This window comes from Paroedura picta, chromosome 11 (assembly GCF_049243985.1).
Source record: "Paroedura picta isolate Pp20150507F chromosome 11, Ppicta_v3.0, whole genome shotgun sequence".
NCBI lineage: Eukaryota > Metazoa > Chordata > Lepidosauria > Squamata > Gekkonidae > Paroedura > Paroedura picta.
Genome location: NC_135379.1, coordinates 54,370,018 through 54,391,242, shown reverse-complemented (window position 1 = coordinate 54,391,242; position 21,225 = coordinate 54,370,018).

The window sequence follows — 21,225 nt, the reverse complement described above, 5'->3', positions numbered from 1 at the left end:
GGCCTTTCCCAACCATTTAAATTTTTCTCTTACAGGTGTAACACTTCCGAAAAACCAATACAACGCCCACCCGGAACAATATATAAAGCTAAACGAACCGTTCACTGGGTACTTATCCGTACGAAAAACCCTATTGATTTACCTGTTTTTACAAGGAAGTAAATGTGAAAAAAATATTTCTACATCCCATGGCCTTTCCCAACCATTTAAATTTTTCTCTTACAGGTCTAACACTTCCGAAAAACCAATACAATGCCTACCCGGAACAATATATAAAGCTAAACGAACCATTCACTGGGCACTTATCCGTACGAAAAACCCTATTGATTTACCTGTTTTTACAAGGAAATAAAATGTGAAAAAAATATTTCTATATCCCATGGCCTTTCCCAACCATTTAAATTTTTCTCTTACAGGTGTAACACTTCCGAAAAACCAATACAACGCCCACCCGGAACAATATATAAAGCTAAACGAACCGTTCACTGGGTACTTATCCGTACGAAAAACCCTATTGATTTACCTGTTTTTACAAGGAAGTAAATGTGAAAAAAATATTTCTACATCCCATGGCCTTTCCCAACCATTTAAATTTTTCTCTTACAGGTCTAACACTTCCGAAAAACCAATACAACGCCCACCCGGAACAATATATAAAGCTAAACGAACCATTCACAGGGTACTTATCCGTACGAAAATCACTATTGATTTACCTGTTTTTACAAGGAAGTAAAATGTGAAAAAAATATTTCTACATCCCATGGCCTTTCCCAACCATTTAAATTTTTCTCTTACAGGTCTAACACATGCGAAAAACCAATACATCGCCCACCCGGAACAATATATAAAGCTAAACGAACCGTTCACTGGGCACTTATCCGTACGAAAAACCCTATTGATTTTCCTGTTTTTACAAGGAAATAAAATGTGAAAAAAATATTTCTACATCCCATGGTCTTTCCCAACCATTTAAATTTTTCTCTTACAGGTCTAACACTTCCGAAAAACCAAAACAACGCCCACCCGGAACAATAGATACAGCTAAACGAACCGTTCACTGGGCACTTATCCGTACGAAAAACCCTATTGATTTTCCTGTTTTTACAAGGAAATAAAATGTGAAAAAAATATTTCTACATCCCATGGTCTTTCCCAACCATTTAAATTTTTCTCTTACAGGTCTAACACTTCCGAAAAACAAAAACAACGCCCACCCGGAACAATAGATACAGCTAAACGAACCGTTCACTGGGCACTTATCCGTACGAAAATCCCTATTGATTTACCTGTTTTTACAAGGAAATAAAATGTGAAAAAAATATTTCTACATCCCATGGCCTTTCCCAACCATTTAAATTTTTCCCTTACAGGTCTAACACTTCCGAAAAACCAATACAACGCCCACCCGGAACAATACATAAAGCTAAACGAACCGTTCACTGGGCACTTATCCGTACGAAAATCCCTATCGATTTACCTGTATTTACAAGGAAATAAAATGTGAAAAAAATATTTCTACATACCATGGTCTTTCCCAGCCATTTAAATTTTTCTCTTACAGGTCTAACACTTCCGAAAAACCAATACAACGCCCACCCGGAACAATATATAAAGCTAAACGAACCGTTCACTGGGTACTTATCCGAACGAAAAACCCTATTGATTTACCTGTTTTTACAAGAAAGTAAATGTGAAAAAAATATTTCTACATCCCATGGCCTTTCCCAACCATTTAAATTTTTCTCTTAGAGGTGTAACACTTCCGAAAAACCAATACAACGCCCACCCGGAACAATATATAAAGCTAAACGAACCGTTCACTGGGTACTTATCCGTACGAAAAACCCTTTTGATTTACCTGTTTTTACAAGGAAGTAAATGTGAAAAAAATATTTCTACATCCCATGGCCTTTCCCAACCATTTAAATTTTTCTCTTACAGGTCTAACACTTCCAAAAAACCAATATAACGCCCACCCGGAACAATATATAAAGCTAAACGAACCGTTCACAGGGTACTTATCCGTAGGAAAATCACTATTGATTTACCTGTTTTTACAAGGAAGTAAAATGTGAAAAAAATATTTCTACATCCCATGGCCTTTCCCAACTACTTAAATTTTTCTCTCACAGGTCTAACACATGCGAAAAACCAATACAAAGCCCACCCGGAAGAATATATAAAGCTAAACGAACCGTTCACTGGGTACTTATCCGTACGAAAATCCCTATTGATTTACCTGTTTTTAAACGGAAGTAAAATGTGAAAAAAATATTTCTACATCCCATGGCCTTTCCCAACCATTTAAATTTTTCTCTTACAGGTCTAACACTTGCGAAAAACCATAACATCGCCCACCCGGAACAATATATAAAGCTAAACGAACCGTTCACTGGGCACTTATCCGTACGAAAAACCCTATTGATTTTCCTGTTTTTACAAGGAAATAAAATGTGAAAAAAATATTTCTACATCCCATGGTCTTTCCCAACCATTTAAATTTTTCTCTTACATGTCTAACACTTCCAAAAAACCAAAACAACGCCCACCCGGAACAATAGATACAGCTAAACGAACCGTTCACTGCGCACTTATCCGTACGAAAAGCCCTATTGATTTACCTGTTTTTACAAGGAAATAAAATGTGAAAAAAATATTTCTACATCCCATGGCCTTTTCCAACCATTTAAATTTTTCTCTTACAGGTCTAACACTTCCGAAAAACCAAAACAACGCCCACCCGGAACAATATATAAAGCTAAACGAACCGTTCACTGGGCACTTATCCGTACGAAAAACCCTATTGATTTACCTGTTTTACAAGGAAGTAAAATGTGAAAAAAATAATTCTACATCCCATGGCCTTTCCCAACCATTTAAATTTTTCTCTTACAGGTCTAACACTTCCGAAAAACCAAAACAACGCCCACCCGGAACAATATATAAAGCTAAACGAACCGTTCACTGGGCACTTATCCGTACGAAAAACCCTATTGATTTACCTGTTTTTACAAGGAAATAAAATGTGAAAAAAATATGTCTACATCCCATGGCCTTTCCCAACCATTTAAATTTTTCTCTTACAGGTCTAACACTTCCGAAAAACCAATACAACGCCCACCTGGAACAATATATAAAGCTAAACGAACCGTTCACTGGGCACTTATCCGTACGAAAATCCCTATTGATTTATCTGTTTTTAAAAGGAAATAAAATGTGAAAAAAATATTTCTACATCCCATGGCCTTTCCCAACCATTTAAATTTTTCTCTTACAGGTCTAACACTTCTGAAAAACCAATACAACGCCCACCCGGAACAATATATAAAGCTAAACGAACCGTTCACTGGGTACTTATCCGTATGAAAAACCCTATTGATTTACCTGTTTTTACAAGGAAGTAAATGTGAAAAAAAATATTTCTACATCCCATGGCCTTTCCCAACCATTTAAATTTTTCTCTTACAGGTCTAACACTTTCAAAAAACCAATACAACGCCCACCCGGAACAATATATAAAGCTAAATGAACCGTTCACTGGGTACTTATCCGTACGAAAATCCCTATTGATTTACCTGTTTTTAAAAGGAAATAAAATGTGAAAAAAATATTTCTACATCCCATGGCCTTTCCCAACCATTTAAATTATTCTCTTACACGTCTAACACTTCTGAAAAACCCATACAACGCCCACCCGGAACAATATATAAAGCTAAACGAACCGTTCACTGGGTACTTATCCGTACGAAAAACCCTATTGATTTACCTGTTTTTACAAGGAAGTAAATGTGAAAAAAATATTTCTACATCCCATGGCCTTTCCCAACCATTTAAATTTTTCTCTTACATGTCTAACACTTCCGAAAAACCAATACAAAGCCCACCCGGAACAATATATAAAGCTAAACGAACCGTTCACTGGGTACTTATCCATAGGAAAACCCTATTGATTTACCTGTTTTTACAAGGAAATAAAATGTGAAAAAAATATTTCTACATCCCATGGCCTTTCCCAACCATTTAAATTTTTCTCTTACAGGTCTAACACTTCCGAAAATCCAATACAACGCCCACCCCGAACAATATATAAAGATAAACGAACCGTTCACTAGGTACTTATCCGTCCGAAAATCCCTATCGATTTTCCTGTTTTTACAAGGAAGTAAAATGTGAAAAAAATATTTCTACATCCCATGGCCTTTCCCAACCATTTAAATTTTTCTCTTACAGGTCTAACACTTCCGAAAAACCAAAACAACGCCCACCCGGAACAATATATAAAGCTAAACGAACCGTTCACTGGGCACTTATCCGTACGAAAAACCCTATTGATTTACCTGTTTTTACAAGGAAATAAAATGTGAAAAAAATATTTCTATATCCCATGGCCTTTCCCAACCATTTAAATTTTTCTCTTACAGGTCTAACGCTTCCGAAAAACCAATACAACGTCCACCCGTAACAATATATAAAGCTAAATGAACCGTTCCCTGGGTACATATCCGTACGAAAATCCCTATTGATTTTCCTGTTTTTACAAGGAAGTAAAATGTGAAAAAAATATTTCTACATCCCATGGCCTTTCCCAACCATTTAAATTTTTCTCTTACAGGTCTAACACTTCTGAAAAACCAAAACAACGCCCACCCGGAACAATATATAAAGCTAAACGAACCGTTCACTGGGTACTTATCCGTACGAAAATCACTATTGATTTACCTGTTTTTAAACGGAAATAAAATGTGAAAAAAATATTTCTATATCCCATGGCCTTTCCCAACCATTTAAATTTTTCTCTTACAGGTCTAACACTTCCAAAAAACCAATACAACGCCCACCCGGAACAATATATAAAGCTAAACGAACCGTTCACTGGGTACTTATCCGTACGAAAATCCCTATTGATTTACCTGATTTTAAAAGGAAATAAAATGTGAAAAAAATATTTCTACATCCCATGGACTTTCCCAACCATTTAAATTTTTCTCTTACAGGTCTAACACTTCCGAAAAACCAAAACAACGCCCACCCGGAACAATATATAAAGCTAAACGAACCGTTCACTGGGTACTTATCCGTACGAAAATCACTATTGGTTTACCTGTTTTTAAACGGAAATAAAATGTGAAAAAAATATTTCTATATCCCATGGCCTTTCCCAACCATTTAAATTTTTCTCTTACAGGTCTAACACATCCAAAAAACCAATACAACGCCCACCCGGAACAATATATAAAGCTAAACGAACCGTTCACTGGGCACTTATCCGTACGAAAAACCCTATTGATTTACCTGTTTTTACAAGGGAGTAAATGTGAAAAAAATATTTCTACATCCCATGGCCTTTCCCAACCATTTAAATTTTTCTCTTACAGGTCTAACACTTCCGAAAAACCAATACAACGCCCACCCGGAACAATATATAAAGCTAAACGAACGGTTCACTGGGTACTTATCCGTACGAAAAACCCTATAGATTTACCTGTTTTTACAAGGAAGTAAATGTGAAAAAAATATTTCTACATCCCATGGCCTTTCCCAACCATTTAAATTTTTCTCTTACAGGTCTAACACTTCCGAAAAACCAATACAACGCCCACCCGGAAAAATATATTAAGATAAACGAACCGTTCACTGGGCACTTATCCGTACGAAAAACCCTATTGATTTACCTGTTTTTACAAGGGAGTAAATGTGAAAAAAATATTTCTACATCCCATGGCCTTTCCCAACCATTTACATTTTTCTCTTACAGGTCTAACACTTCCGAAAATCCAATACAACGCCCACCCAGAAGAATATATAAAGATAAAGGAACCGTTCACTAGCTACTTATCCGTACGAAAAACCCTATCGATTTTCCTGTTTTTACAAGGAAGTAAAATGTGAAAAAAATATTTCTATATCTCATGGCCTTTCCCAACCATTTAAATTTTTCTCTTACAGGTCTAACACTTCCGAAAAACCAATACAACGCCCACCCGGAACAATATATAAAGCTAAACGAACCGTTCACTGGGAACATATCCGTACGAAAATCCCTATTGATTTTCCTGTTTTTACAAGGAAGTAAAATGTGAAAAAAATATTTCTACATCCCATGGCCTTTCCCAACCATTTAAATTTTTCTCTTACAGGTCTAACACTTCCGCAAAACCAATACAACGCCCACCCGGAACAATATATAAAGCTAAACGAACCGTTCACTGGGTACTTATCCGTACGAAAAACCCTATTGATTTACCTGTTTTTACAAGGAAGTAAATGTGAAAAAAATATTTCTACATCCCATGGCCTTTCCCAACCATTTAAATTTTTCTCTTACAGGTCTAACACTTCCGAAAATCCAATACAACGCCCACCCCGAACAATATATAAAGATAAACGAACCGTTCACTAGGTACTTATCCGTCCGAAAATCCCTATCGATTTTCCTGTTTTTACAAGGAAGTAAAATGTGAAAAAAAATATTTCTACATCCCATGGCCTTTCCCAACCATTTAAATTTTTCTCTTACAGGTCTAACACTTCTGAAAAACCAATACAACGCCCACCCGGAACAATATATAAAGCTAAACGAACCGTTCACTGTGTACTTATCCGTACGAAAAACCCTATTGATTTACCTGTTTTTACAAGGAAGTAAATGTGAAAAAAATATTTCTACATCCCATGGCCTTTCCCAACCATTTAAATTTTTCTCTTACAGGGCTAACACTTCCGAAAAACCAATACAACGCCCACCCGGAACAATATATAAAGCTAAACGAACCGTTCACTGGGTACTTATCCGTACGAAAAACCCTATTGATTTACCTGTTTTTAGAAGGAAGTAAATGTGAAAAAAATATTTCTACATCCCATGGCCTTTCCCAACCATTTAAATTTTTCTCTTACAGGTCTAACACTTCCGAAAATCCAATACAACGCCCACCCCGAACAATATATAAAGATAAACGAACCGTTCACTAGGTACTTATCCGTCCGAAAATCCCTATCGATTTTCCTGTTTTTACAAGGAAGTAAAATGTGAAAAAAATATTTCTACATCCCATGGCCTTTCCCAACTATTTAAATTTTTCTCTTACAGGCCTAACACTTCCGAAAAACCAAAACAACGCCCACCCGGAACAATATATAAAGCTAAACGAACCGTTCACTGGGCACTTATCCGTACGAAAAACCCTATTGATTTACCTGTTTTTACAAGGAAATAAAATGTGAAAAAAATATTTCTACATCCCATGGCCTTTCCCAACCATTTAAATTTTTCTCTTACAGGTCTAACACTTCCGAAAAACCAATACAACGCCCACCCGGAAAAATATATTAAGATAAACGAACCGTTCACTGGGCACTTATCCGTACGAAAAACCCTATTGATTTACCTGTTTTTACAAGGGAGTAAATGTGAAAAAAATATTTCTACATCCCATGGCCTTTCCCAACCATTTACATTTTTCTCTTACAGGTCTAACACTTCCGAAAATCCAATACAACGCCCACCCAGAAGAATATATAAAGATAAAGGAACCGTTCACTAGCTACTTATCCGTACGAAAAACCCTATCGATTTTCCTGTTTTTACAAGGAAGTAAAATGTGAAAAAAATATTTCTATATCTCATGGCCTTTCCCAACCATTTAAATTTTTCTCTTACAGGTCTAACACTTCCGAAAAACCAATACAACGCCCACCCGGAACAATATATAAAGCTAAACGAACCGTTCACTGGGTACATATCCGTACGAAAATCCCTATTGATTTTCCTGTTTTTACAAGGAAGTAAAATGTGAAAAAAATATTTCTACATCCCATGGCCTTTCCCAACCATTTAAATTTTTCTCTTACAGGTCTAACACTTCCGAAAAACCAATACAACGCCCACCCGGAACAATATATAAAGCTAAACGAACCGTTCACTGGGTACTTATCCGTACGAAAAACCCTATTGATTTACCTGTTTTTACAAGGAAGTAAATGTGAAAAAAATATTTCTACATCCCATGGCCTTTCCCAACCATTTAAATTTTTCTCTTACAGGTCTAACACTTCCGAAAATCCAATACAACGCCCACCCCGAACAATATATAAAGATAAACGAACCGTTCACTAGGTACTTATCCGTCCGAAAATCCCTATCGATTTTCCTGTTTTTACAAGGAAGTAAAATGTGAAAAAAATATTTCTACATCCCATGGCCTTTCCCAACCATTTAAATTTTTCTCTTACAGGTCTAACACTTCCGAAAAACCCAAACAACGCCCACCCCGGAACAATATATAAAGCTAAACGAACCGTTCACTGGGCACTTATCCGTACGAAAAACCCTATTGATTTACCTGTTTTTACAAGGAAATAAAATGTGAAAAAAATATTTCTACATCCCATGGCCTTTCCCAACCATTTAAATTTTTTTCTTACAGATCTAACGCTTCCGAAAAACCAATACAACGCCCACCCGGAACAATATATAAAGCTAAACGAACCGTTCACTGGCTACATATCCGTACGAAAATCCCTATTGATTTTCCTGTTTTTATAAGGAAGTAAAATGTGAAAAAAATATTTCTACATCCCATGGCCTTTCCCAACCATTTAAATTTTTCTCTTACAGGTCTAACACTTCCAAAAAACCAATACAACGCCCACCCGGAACAATATATAAAGCTAAACGAACCGTTCACTGGGTACTTATCCGTACGAAAAACCCTATTGATTTACCTGTTTTTACAAGGAAGTAAATGTGAAAAAAATATTTCTACATCCCATGGCCTTTCCCAACCATTTAAATTTTTCTCTTACAGGTCTAACACTTTCAAAAAACCAATACAACACCCACCCGGAACAATATATAAAGCTAAACGAACCGTTCACTGGGTACTTATCCGTACGAAAATCCCTATTGATTTACCTGTTTTTAAAAGGAAATAAAATGTGAAAAAAATATTTCTACATCCCATGGCCTTTCCCAACCATTTAAATTATTCTCTTACAGGTCTAACACTTCTGAAAAACCAATACAACGCCCACCCGGAACAATATATAAAGCTAAACGAACCGTTCACTGTGTACTTATCCGTACGAAAAACCCTATTGATTTACCTGTTTTTACAAGGAAGTAAATGTGAAAAAAATATTTCTACATCCCATGGCCTTTCCCAACCATTTAAATTTTTCTCTTACAGGGCTAACACTTCCGAAAAACCAATACAACGCCCACCCGGAACAATATATAAAGCTAAACGAACCGTTCACTGGGTACTTATCCGTACGAAAAACCCTATTGATTTACCTGTTTTTACAAGGAAGTAAATGTGAAAAAAATATTTCTACATCCCATGGCCTTTCCCAACCATTTAAATTTTTCTCTTACAGGTCTAACACTTCCGAAAATCCAATACAACGCCCACCCCGAACAATATATAAAGATAAACGAACCGTTCACTAGGTACTTATCCGTCCGAAAATCCCTATCGATTTTCCTGTTTTTACAAGGAAGTAAAATGTGAAAAAAATATTTCTACATCCCATGGCCTTTCCCAACCATTTAAATTTTTCTCTTACAGGCCTAACACTTCCGAAAAACCAAAACAACGCCCACCCGGAACAATATATAAAGCTAAACGAACCGTTCACTGGGCACTTATCCGTACGAAAAACCCTATTGATTTACCTGTTTTTACAAGGAAATAAAATGTGAAAAAAATATTTCTACATCCCATGGCCTTTCCCAACCATTTAAATTTTTCTCTTACAGGTCTAACACTTCCGAAAAACCAATACAACACCCACCCGGAAGAATATATAAAGATAAACGAACCGTTCACTGGGTACTTATCCGTATGAAAATCCCTATCGATTTTCCTGTTTTTACAAGGAAGTAAAATGTGAAAAAATATTTCTACATCCCATGGCCTTTCCCAACCATTTAAATTTTTCTCTTACAGGTCTAACACTTCCGAAAAAACAATACAACGCCCACCCGGAACAATATATAAAGCTATATGAACCGTTCACTGGGCACTTATCCGTACGAAAAACCCTATTGATTTACCTGTTTTTACAAGGAAATAAAATGTGAAAAAAATATTTCTACATCCCATGGCCTTTCCCAACCATTTAAATTTTTCTCTTACAGGTCTAACGCTTCCGAAAAACCAATACAACGCCCACCCGGAACAATATATAAAGCTAAATGAACCGTTCCCTGGGTACATATCCGTACGAAAATCCCTATTGATTTTCCTGTTTTTACAAGGAAGTAAAATGTGAAAAAAATAATTCTACATCCCATGGCCTTTCCCAACCATTTAAATTTTTCTCTTACAGGTCTAACACTTCCGAAAAACCAATACAACGCCCACCCGGAACAATATATAAAGCTAAACGAACCGTTCACTGGGCACTTATCCGTACGAAAAACCCTATTGATTTACCTGTTTTTACAAGGAAATAAAATGTGAAAAAAATATTTCTACATCCCATGGCCTTTCCCAACCATTTAAATTTTTCTCTTACAGGTCTAACACTTCCGAAAAACCAATACAACGCCCACCCGGAAGAATATATAAAGATAAACGAACCGTTCACTGGGTACTTATCCGTATGAAAATCCCTATCGATTTTCCTGTTTTTACAAGGAAGTAAAATGTGAAAAAATATTTCTACATCCCATGGCCTTTCCCAACCATTTAAATTTTTCTCTTACAGGTCTAACACTTCCGAAAAAACAATACAACGCCCACCCGGAACAATATATAAAGCTATATGAACCGTTCACTGGGCACTTATCCGTACGAAAAACCCTATTGATTTACCTGTTTTTACAAGGAAATAAAATGTGAAAAAAATATTTCTACATCCCATGGCCTTTCCCAACCATTTAAATTTTTCTCTTACAGGTCTAACGCTTCCGAAAAACCAATACAACGCCCACCCGGAACAATATATAAAGCTAAATGAACCGTTCCCTGGGTACATATCCGTACGAAAATCCCTATTGATTTTCCTGTTTTTACAAGGAAGTAAAATGTGAAAAAAATAATTCTACATCCCATGGCCTTTCCCAACCATTTGAATTTTTCTCTTACAGGTCTAACACTTCCGAAAAACCAATACAACGCCCACCCGGAACAATATATAAAGCTAAACGAACGGTTCACTGGGTACTTATCCGTACGAAAAACCCTATTGATTTACCTGTTTTTACAAGGAAGTAAATGTGAAAAAAATATTTCTACATCCCATGGCCTTTCCCAACCGTTTAAATTTTTCTCTTACAGGTCTAACACTTCCGAAAAACCAATACAACGCCCACCCGGAAGAATATATTAAGATAAACGAACCGTTCACTGGGTACTTATCCGTACGAAAATCCCTATCGATTTTCCTGTTTTTACAAGGAAGTAAAATGTGAAAAAAATATTTCTACATCCCATGGCCTTTTCCAACCATTTAAATTTTTCTCTTACAGGTCTAACACTTCCGAAAAACCAAAACAACGCCCACCCGGAACAATATATAAAGCTAAACGAATCGTTCACTGGGCACTTATCCGTACGAAAAACCCTATTGATTTACCTGTTTTACAAGGAATTAAAATGTGAAAAAAAAAATTCTACATCCCATGGCCTTTCCCAACCATTTAAATTTTTCTCTTACAGGTCTAACACTTCTGAAAAACCAAAACAACGCCCACCCGGAACAATATATAAAGCTAAACGAACCGTTCACTGGGCACTTATCCGTATGAAAAACCCTATTGATTTACCTGTTTTACAAGGAAATAAAATGTGAAAAAAATATTTCCACATCCCATGGCCTTTCCCAACCATTTAAATTATACTCTTACAGGTCTAACAAATCCGAAAAACCAATACAACGCCCACCCGGAACAATATATAAACCTAAACGAACGGTTCACTGGGTACTTATCCGTACGAAAATCCCTATTGATTTTCCTGTTTTTACAAGGAAGTAAAATTTTAAAAAAAATAATTCTACATCCCATGGCCTTTCCCAACCATTTAAATTTTTCTCTTACAGGTCTAACACTTCCGAAAAACCAAAACAACGCCCACCCGGAACAATATATAAAGCTAAACGAACCGTTCACTGGGCACTTATCCGTACGAAAAACCCTATTGATTTACCTGTTTTTACAAGGAAATAAAATGTGAAAAAAATATTTCTACATCCCATGGCCTTTCCCAACCATTTAAATTTTTCTCTTACAGGTCTAACACTTCCGAAAAACCAAAACAATGCCCACCCGGAACAATATATAAAGCTAAACGAACCGTTCACTGGGCACTTATCCGTCCGAAAAACCCTATTGATTTACCTGTTTTACAAGGAAATAAAATGTGAAAAAAATATTTCTACATCCCATGGCCATTCCCAACCATTTAAATTCTTCTCTTACAGGTCTAACACATCCGAAAAACCAATACAACGCCCACCCGGAACAATATATAAAGCTAAACGAACCGTTCACTGGGTACATATCCGTACGAAAATCCCTATTGATTTTCCTGTTTTTACAAGGAAGTAAAATGTGAAAAAAAATTTTCTACATCCCATGGCCTTTCCCAACCATTTAAATTTTTCTCTTACAGGTCTAAGACTTCCGAAAAACCAATACAACACCCACCCGGAACAATATATAAAGCTAAACGAACCGTTCACTGGGTACTTATCCGTACGAAAAACCCTATTGATTTACCTGTTTTTACAAGGAAGTAAATGTGAAAAAAATATTTCTACATCCCATGGCCTTTCCCAACCATTTAAATTTTTCTCTTACAGGTCTAACACTTCGGAAAATCCAATACAACGCCCACCCCGAACAATATATAAAGATAAACGAACCGTTCACTAGGTACTTATCCGTCCCAAAATCCCTATCGATTTTCCTGTTTTTACAAGGAAGTAAAATGTGAAAAAAATATTTCTACATCCCATGGCCTTTCCCAACCATTTAAATTTTTCTCTTACAGGTCTAACACTTCTGAAAAACCAATACAACGCCCACCCGGAACAATATATAAAGCTAAACGAACCGTTCACTGGGTACTTATCCGTACGAAAAACCCGATTGATTTACCTGTTTTTACAAGGAAGTAAATGTGAAAAAAATATTTCTACATCCCATGGCCTTTCCCAACCATTTAAATTTTTCTCTTACAGGTCTAACACTTCCGAAAAACCAAAACAACGCCCACCCGGAACAATATATAAAGCTAAACGAACCGTTCACTGGGTACTTATCCGTACGAAAAACCCTATTGATTTACCTGTTTTTACAAGGAAGTAAATGTGAAAAAAATATTTCTACATCCCATGGCCTTTCCCAACCATTTAAATTTTTCTCTTACAGGTCTAACACTTCCGAAAATCCAATACAACGCCCACCCCGAACAATATATAAAGATAAACGAACCGTTCACTAGGTACTTATCCGTCCGAAAATCCCTATCGATTTTCCTGTTTTTACAAGGAAGTAAAATGTGAAAAAAATATTTCTACATCCCATGGCCTTTCCCAACCATTTAAATTTTTCTCTTACAGGTCTAACACTTCCGAAAAACCAAAACAACGCCCACCCGGAACAATATATAAAGCTAAACGAACCGTTCACTGGGTACTTATCCGTATGAAAATCCCTATCGATTTTCCTGTTTTTACAAGGAAGTAAAATGTGAAAAAATATTTCTACATCCCATGGCCTTTCCCAACCATTTAAATTTTTCTCTTACAGGTCTAACACTTCCGAAAAAACAATACAACGCCCACCCGGAACAATATATAAAGCTATATGAACCGTTCACTGGGCACTTATCCGTACGAAAAACCCTATTGATTTACCTGTTTTTACAAGGAAATAAAATGTGAAAAAAATATTTCTACATCCCATGGCCTTTCCCAACCATTTAAATTTTTCTCTTACAGGTCTAACGCTTCCGAAAAACCAATACAACGCCCACCCGGAACAATATATAAAGCTAAATGAACCGTTCCCTGGGTACATATCCGTATGAAAATCCCTATTGATTTTCCTGTTTTTACAAGGAAGTAAAATGTGAAAAAAATAATTCTACATCCCATGGCCTTTCCCAACCATTTAAATTTTTCTCTTACAGGTCTAACACTTCCGAAAAACCAATACAACGCCCACCCGGAACAATATATAAAGCTAAACGAACGGTTCACTGGGTACTTATCCGTACGAAAAACCCTATTGATTTACCTGTTTTTACAAGGAAGTAAATGTGAAAAAAATATTTCTACATCCCATGGCCTTTCCCAACCGTTTAAATTATTCTCTTACAGGTCTAACACTTCCAAAAAACCAACACAACGCCCACCCGGAACAATATATTAAGATAAACGAACCGTTCACTGGGTACTTATCCGTACGAAAATCCCTATCGATTTTCCTGTTTTTACAAGGAAGTAAAATGTGAAAAAAATATTTCTACATCCCATGGCCTTTTCCAACCATTTAAATTTTTCTCTTACAGGTCTAACACTTCCGAAAAACCAAAACAACGCCCACCCGGAACAATATATAAAGCTAAACGAACCGTTCATTGGGCACTTATCCGTACGAAAAACCCTATTGATTTACCTATTTTTACAAGGAAATAAAATGTGAAAAAAATATTTCTACATCCCATGGCCTTTCCCAACCGTTTAAATTTTTCTCTTACAGGTCTAACGCTTCCGAAAAACCAATACAACGCCCACTCGGAACAATATATAAAGCTAAATGAACCGTTCACTGGGTACATATCCGTACGAAAATCCCTATTGATTTTCCTGTTTTTACAAGGAATTAAAATGTGAAAAAAATATTTCTACATCCCATGGCCTTTCCCAACCATTTAAATTTTTCTCTTACAGGTCTAACGCTTCCGAAAAACCGATACAACGCCCACCCTTAACAATATATAAAGCTAAATGAACCGTTCACTGGGTACATATCCGTACGAAAATCCCTATTGATTTTCCTGTTTTTACAAGGAAATAAAATGTGAAAAAAATATTTCTACATCCCATGGCCTTTCCCAACCATTTAAATTTTTCTCTTACAGGTCTAACACTTCTGAAAAACCAATACAACGCCCACCCGGAACAAAATATAAAGCTAAACGAACCGTTCACTGGGTACTTATCCGTACGAAAATCCCTATTGATTTACCTGTTTTTAAAAGGAAATAAAATGTGAAAAAAATATTTCTACATCCCATGGCCTTTCCCAACCATTTAAATTTTTCTCTTACAGGTCTAACACTTCCGAAAAACCAATACAACGCCCACCCGGAACAATATATAAAGCTAAACGAATGGTTCACTGGGTACTTATCCGTACGAAAAACCCTATTGATTTACCTGTTTTTACAAGGAAGTAAATGTGAAAAAAATATTTCTACATCCCATGGCCTTTCCCAACCATTTAAATTTTTCTCTTACAGGTCTAACACATCCGAAAAACCAATACAACGCCCACCCGGAAGAATATATAAAGATAAACGAACCGTTCACTGGGTACTTATCAGTATGAAAATCCCTATCGATTTTCCTGTTTTTACAAGGAAGTAAAATGTGAAAAAATATTTCTACATCCCATGGCCTTTCCCAACCATTTAAATTTTTCTCTTACAGGTCTAACACTTCCGAAAAACCAATACCACGCCCACCCGGAACAATATATAAAGCTAAACGAACCGTTCACTGGGTACTTATCCTTACGAAAATCCCTATTGATTTACCTGTTTTTAAAAGGAAATAAAATGTGAAAAAAAATATTTCTACATCCCATGGCCTTTCCCAACCATTTAAATTTTTCTCTTACAGGTCTAACACTTCCGAAAAACCAATACAACGCACACGCGGAACAATATATAAAGCTAAACGAACCGTTCACTGGGTACTTATCCGTACGAAAAACCCTATTGATTTACCTGTTTTTACAAGGAAGTAAATGTGAAAAAAATATTTCTACATCCCATGGCCTTTCCCAACCGTTTAAATTATTCTCTTACAGGTCTAACACTTCCAAAAAACCAACACAACGCCCACCCGGAACAATATATTAAGATAAACGAACCGTTCACTGGGTACTTATCCGTACGAAAATCCCTATCGATTTTCCTGTTTTTACAAGGAAGTAAAATGTGAAAAAAATATTTCTACATCCCATGGCCTTTTCCAACCATTTAAATTTTTCTCTTACAGGTCTAACACTTCCGAAAAACCAAAACAACGCCCACCCGGAACAATATATAAAGCTAAACGAACCGTTCATTGGGCACTTATCCGTACGAAAAACCCTATTGATTTACCTATTTTTACAAGGAAATAAAATGTGAAAAAAATATTTCTACATCCCATGGCCTTTCCCAACCGTTTAAATTTTTCTCTTACAGGTCTAACGCTTCCGAAAAACCAATACAACGCCCACTCGGAACAATATATAAAGCTAAATGAACCGTTCACTGGGTACATATCCGTACGAAAATCCCTATTGATTTTCCTGTTTTTACAAGGAATTAAAATGTGAAAAAAATATTTCTACATCCCATGGCCTTTCCCAACCATTTAAATTTTTCTCTTACAGGTCTAACGCTTCCGAAAAACCGATACAACGCCCACCCTTAACAATATATAAAGCTAAATGAACCGTTCACTGGGTACATATCCGTACGAAAAACCCTATTGATTTACCTATTTTTACAAGGAAATAAAATGTGAAAAAAATATTTCTACATCCCATGGCCTTTCCCAACCGTTTAAATTTTTCTCGTACAGGTCTAACGCTTCCGAAAAACCAATACAACGCCCACCCGGAACAATATATAAAGCTAAATGAACCGTTCACTGGGTACATATCCGTACGAAAATCCCTATTGATTTTCCTGTTTTTACAAGGAAGTAAAATGTGAAAAAAATATTTCTACATCCCATGGCCTTTCCCAACCATTTAAATTTTTCTCTTACAGGTCTAACGCTTCCGAAAAACCGATACAACGCCCACCCTTAACAATATATAAAGCTAAATGAACCGTTCACTGGGTACATATCCGTACGAAAATCCCTATTGATTTTCCTGTTTTTACAAGGAAATAAAATGTGAAAAAAATATTTCTACATCCCATGGCCTTTCCCAACCATTTAAATTTTTCTCTTACAGGTCTAACACTTCTGAAAAACCAATACAACGCCCACCCGGAACAAAATATAAAGCTAAACGAACCGTTCACTGGGTACTTATCCGTACGAAAATCCCTATTGATTTACCTGTTTTTAAAAGGAAATAAAATGTGAAAAAAATATTTCTACATCCCATGGCCTTTCCCAACCATTTAAATTTTTCTCTTACAGGTCTAACACTTCCGAAAAACCAATACAACGCCCACCCGGAAGAATATATAAAGATAAACGAACCGTTCACTGGGTACTTATCAGTATGAAAATCCCTATCGATTTTCCTGTTTTTACAAGGAAGTAAAATGTGAAAAAATATTTCTACATCCCATGGCCTTTCCCAACCATTTAAATTTTTCTCTTACAGGTCTAACACTTCCGAAAAACCAATACCACGCCCACCCGGAACAATATATAAAGCTAAACGAACCGTTCACTGGGTACTTATCCGTACGAAAAACCCTATTGATTTACCTGTTTTTACAAGGAAGTAAATGTGAAAAAAATATTTCTACATCCCATGGCCTTTCCCAACCATTTAAATTTTTCTCTTACAAGTCTAACACTTCCGAAAATCGAATACAACGCCCACCCGGAAGAATATATAAAGATAAACGAACCGTTCACTAGCTACTTATCCGTACGAAAATCCCTATCGATTTTCCTGTTTTTACAAGGAAGTAAAATGTGAAAAAAATATTTCTACATCCCATGGCCTTTCCCAACCATTGAAATTTTTCTCTTACAGGTCTAACACTTCCGAAAAACCAAAACAACGCCCACCCGGAACAATATATAAAGCTAAACGAACCGTTAACTGGGCACTTATCCATACGAAAATCCATATCGTTTTACCTGTATTTACAAGGAAATAAAATGTGAAAAAAATATTTCTACATACCATGGCCTTTCCCAACCATTTAAATTTTTCTCTTACAGGTCTAACACTTCCGAAAAACCAATACCACGCCCACCTGGAACAATATATAAAGCTAAACGAACCGTTCACTGGGTACTTATCCGTACGAAAATCCCTATTGATTTACCTGTTTTTAAAAGGAAATAAAATGTGAAAAAAATATTTCTACATCCCATGGCCTTTCCCATCCATTTAAATTTTTCTCTTACAGGTCTAACACTTCCGAAAATCCAATACAACGCCCACCCGGAAGAATATATAAAGATAAACGAACCGTTCACTAGGTACTTATCCGTCCGAAAATCCCGATCGATTTTCCTGTTTTTACAAGGAAGTAAAATGTGAAAAAAATATTTCTACATCCCATGGCCTTTCCCAACCATTTAAATTTTTCTCTTACAGGTCTAACACTTCCGAAAAACCAATACAACGCCCACCCGGAACAATATATAAAGCTAAACGAACCGTTCACTGGGTACTTATCCGTACGAAAATCACTATTGATTTACCTGTTTTTAAACGGAACTAAAATGTGAAAAAAATATTTCTATATCTCATGGCCTTTCCCAACCATTTAAATTTTTCTCTTACAGGTCTAACACTTCCGAAAAACCAATACAACGCCCACCCGGAACAATATATAAAGCTAAACGAACCGTTCACTGGGTACATATCATTACGAAAATCCCTATTGATTTTCCTGTTTTTACAAGGAAGTAAAATGTGAAAAAAATATTTCTACATCCCATGGCCTTTCCCAACCATTTAAATTTTTCTCTTACAAGTCTAACACTTCCGAAAAACCAATACAACGCCCACCCGGTACAAAATATAAAGCTAAACGAACCGTTCACTGGGTACTTATCCGTACGAAAACCCCTATTGATTTACCTGTTTTTACAAGGAAGTAAATGTGAAAAAAATATTTCTACATCCCATGGCCTTTCCCAACCATTTAAATTTTTCTCTTACAGGTCTAACACTTCCGAAAATCCAATACAACGCCCACCCGGAAGAATATATTAAGATAAACGAACTGTTCACTAGGTACTTATCCGTCCGAAAATCCCTATCGATTTTCCTGTTTTTACAAGGAAGTAAAATGTGAAAAAAATATTTCTACATCCCATGGCCTTTCCCAACCATTTAAATTTTTCTCTTACAGGTCTAACACTTCCGAAAAACCAATACAACGCCCACCCGGAACAAAATATAAAGCTAAACGAACCGTTCACTGGGTACTTATCCGTACGAAAAACCCTATTGATTTACCTGTTTTTACAAGGAAGTAAATGTGAAAAAAATATTTCTACATCCCATGGCCTTTCCCAACCATTTAAATTTTTCTCTTACAGGTCTAACGCTTCCGAAAATCCAATACAACGCCCACCCGGAAGAATATATAAAGATAAACGAACCGTTCACTAGGTACTTATCCGTCCGAAAATCCCGATCGATTTTCCTGTTTTTACAAGGAAGTAAAATGTGAAAAAAATATTTCTACATCCCATGGCCTTTCCCAACCATTTAAATTTTTCTCTTACAGGTCTAACACTTCCGAAAAACCAATACAACGCCCACCCGGAACAATATATAAAGCTAAACGAACCGTTCACTGGGTACTTATCCGTACGAAAATCACTATTGATTTACCTGTTTTTAAACGGAACTAAAATGTGAAAAAAATATTTCTATATCTCATGGCCTTTCCCAACCATTTAAATTTTTCTCTTACAGGTCTAACACTTCCGAAAAACCAAAACAACGCCCACCCGGAACAATATATAAAGCTAAACGAACCGTTGACTGGGTACTTATCCGTACGAAAATCCCTACCGATTTTCCGGTTTTTACAAGGAAATAAAATGTGAAAAAAATATTTCTACATTCCATGGCCTTTCCCAACCATTTAAATTTTTCTCTTACAGGTCTAACACTTCCGAAAAACCAAAACAATGCCCACCCGGAACAATATATAAAGCTAAACGAACCGTTCACTGGGCACTTATCCGTACGAAAAACCCTATTGATTTACCTGTTTTTAAACGGAAATAAAATGTGAAAAAAATATTTCTACATCCCATGGCCTATCCCAACCATTTAAATTCTTCTCTTACAGGTCTAACACATCCGAAAAAGCAATACAACGCCCACCCGGAACAATATATAAAGCTAAACGAACCGTTCACTGGGTACATATCCGTACGAAAATCCCTATTGATTTTCCTGTTTTTACAAGGAAGTAAAATGTGAAAAAATATTTCTACATCCCATGGCCTTTCCCAACCATTTAAATTTTTCTCTTACAGGTCTAACACTTCCGAAAAACCAATACCACGCCGACCCGGAACAATATATAAAGCTAAACGAACCGTTCACTGGGTACTTATCCTTACAAAAATCCCTATTGATTTACCTGTTTTTAAAAGGAAATAAAATGTGAAAAAAAATATTTCTACATCCCATGGCCTTTCCCAACCATTTAAATTTTTCTCTTACAGGTCTAACACTTCCGAAAAACCAATACAACGCCCACCCGGAACAATATATAAAGCTAAACGAACCGTTCACTGGGAACTTATCCGTACGAAAAACCCTATTGATTTACCTGTTTTTACAAGGAAATAAATGTGAAAAAAATATTTCTACATCCCATGGCCTTTCCCAACCATTTAAATTTTTCTCTTACAAGTCTAACACTTCCGAAAATCGAATACAACGCCCACCCGGAAGAATATATAAAGATAAACGAACCGTTCACTAGCTACTTATCCGTACGAAAATCCCTATCGATTTTCCTGTTTTTACAAGGAAGTAAAATGTGAAAAAAATATTTCTACATACCATGGCCTTTCCCAACCATTTAAATTTTTCTCTTACAGGTCTAACACTTCCGATAAACCAATACAACGCCCACCCGGAACAATATATAAAGCTAAACGAACCGTTCACTGGGTACTTATCCGTACGAAAATCACTATTGATTTACCTGTTTTTAAACGGAACTAAAATGTGAAAAAAATATTTTTATATCTCATGGCCTTTCCCAACCATTTAAATTTTTCTCTTACAGGTCTAACACTTCCGAAAAACCA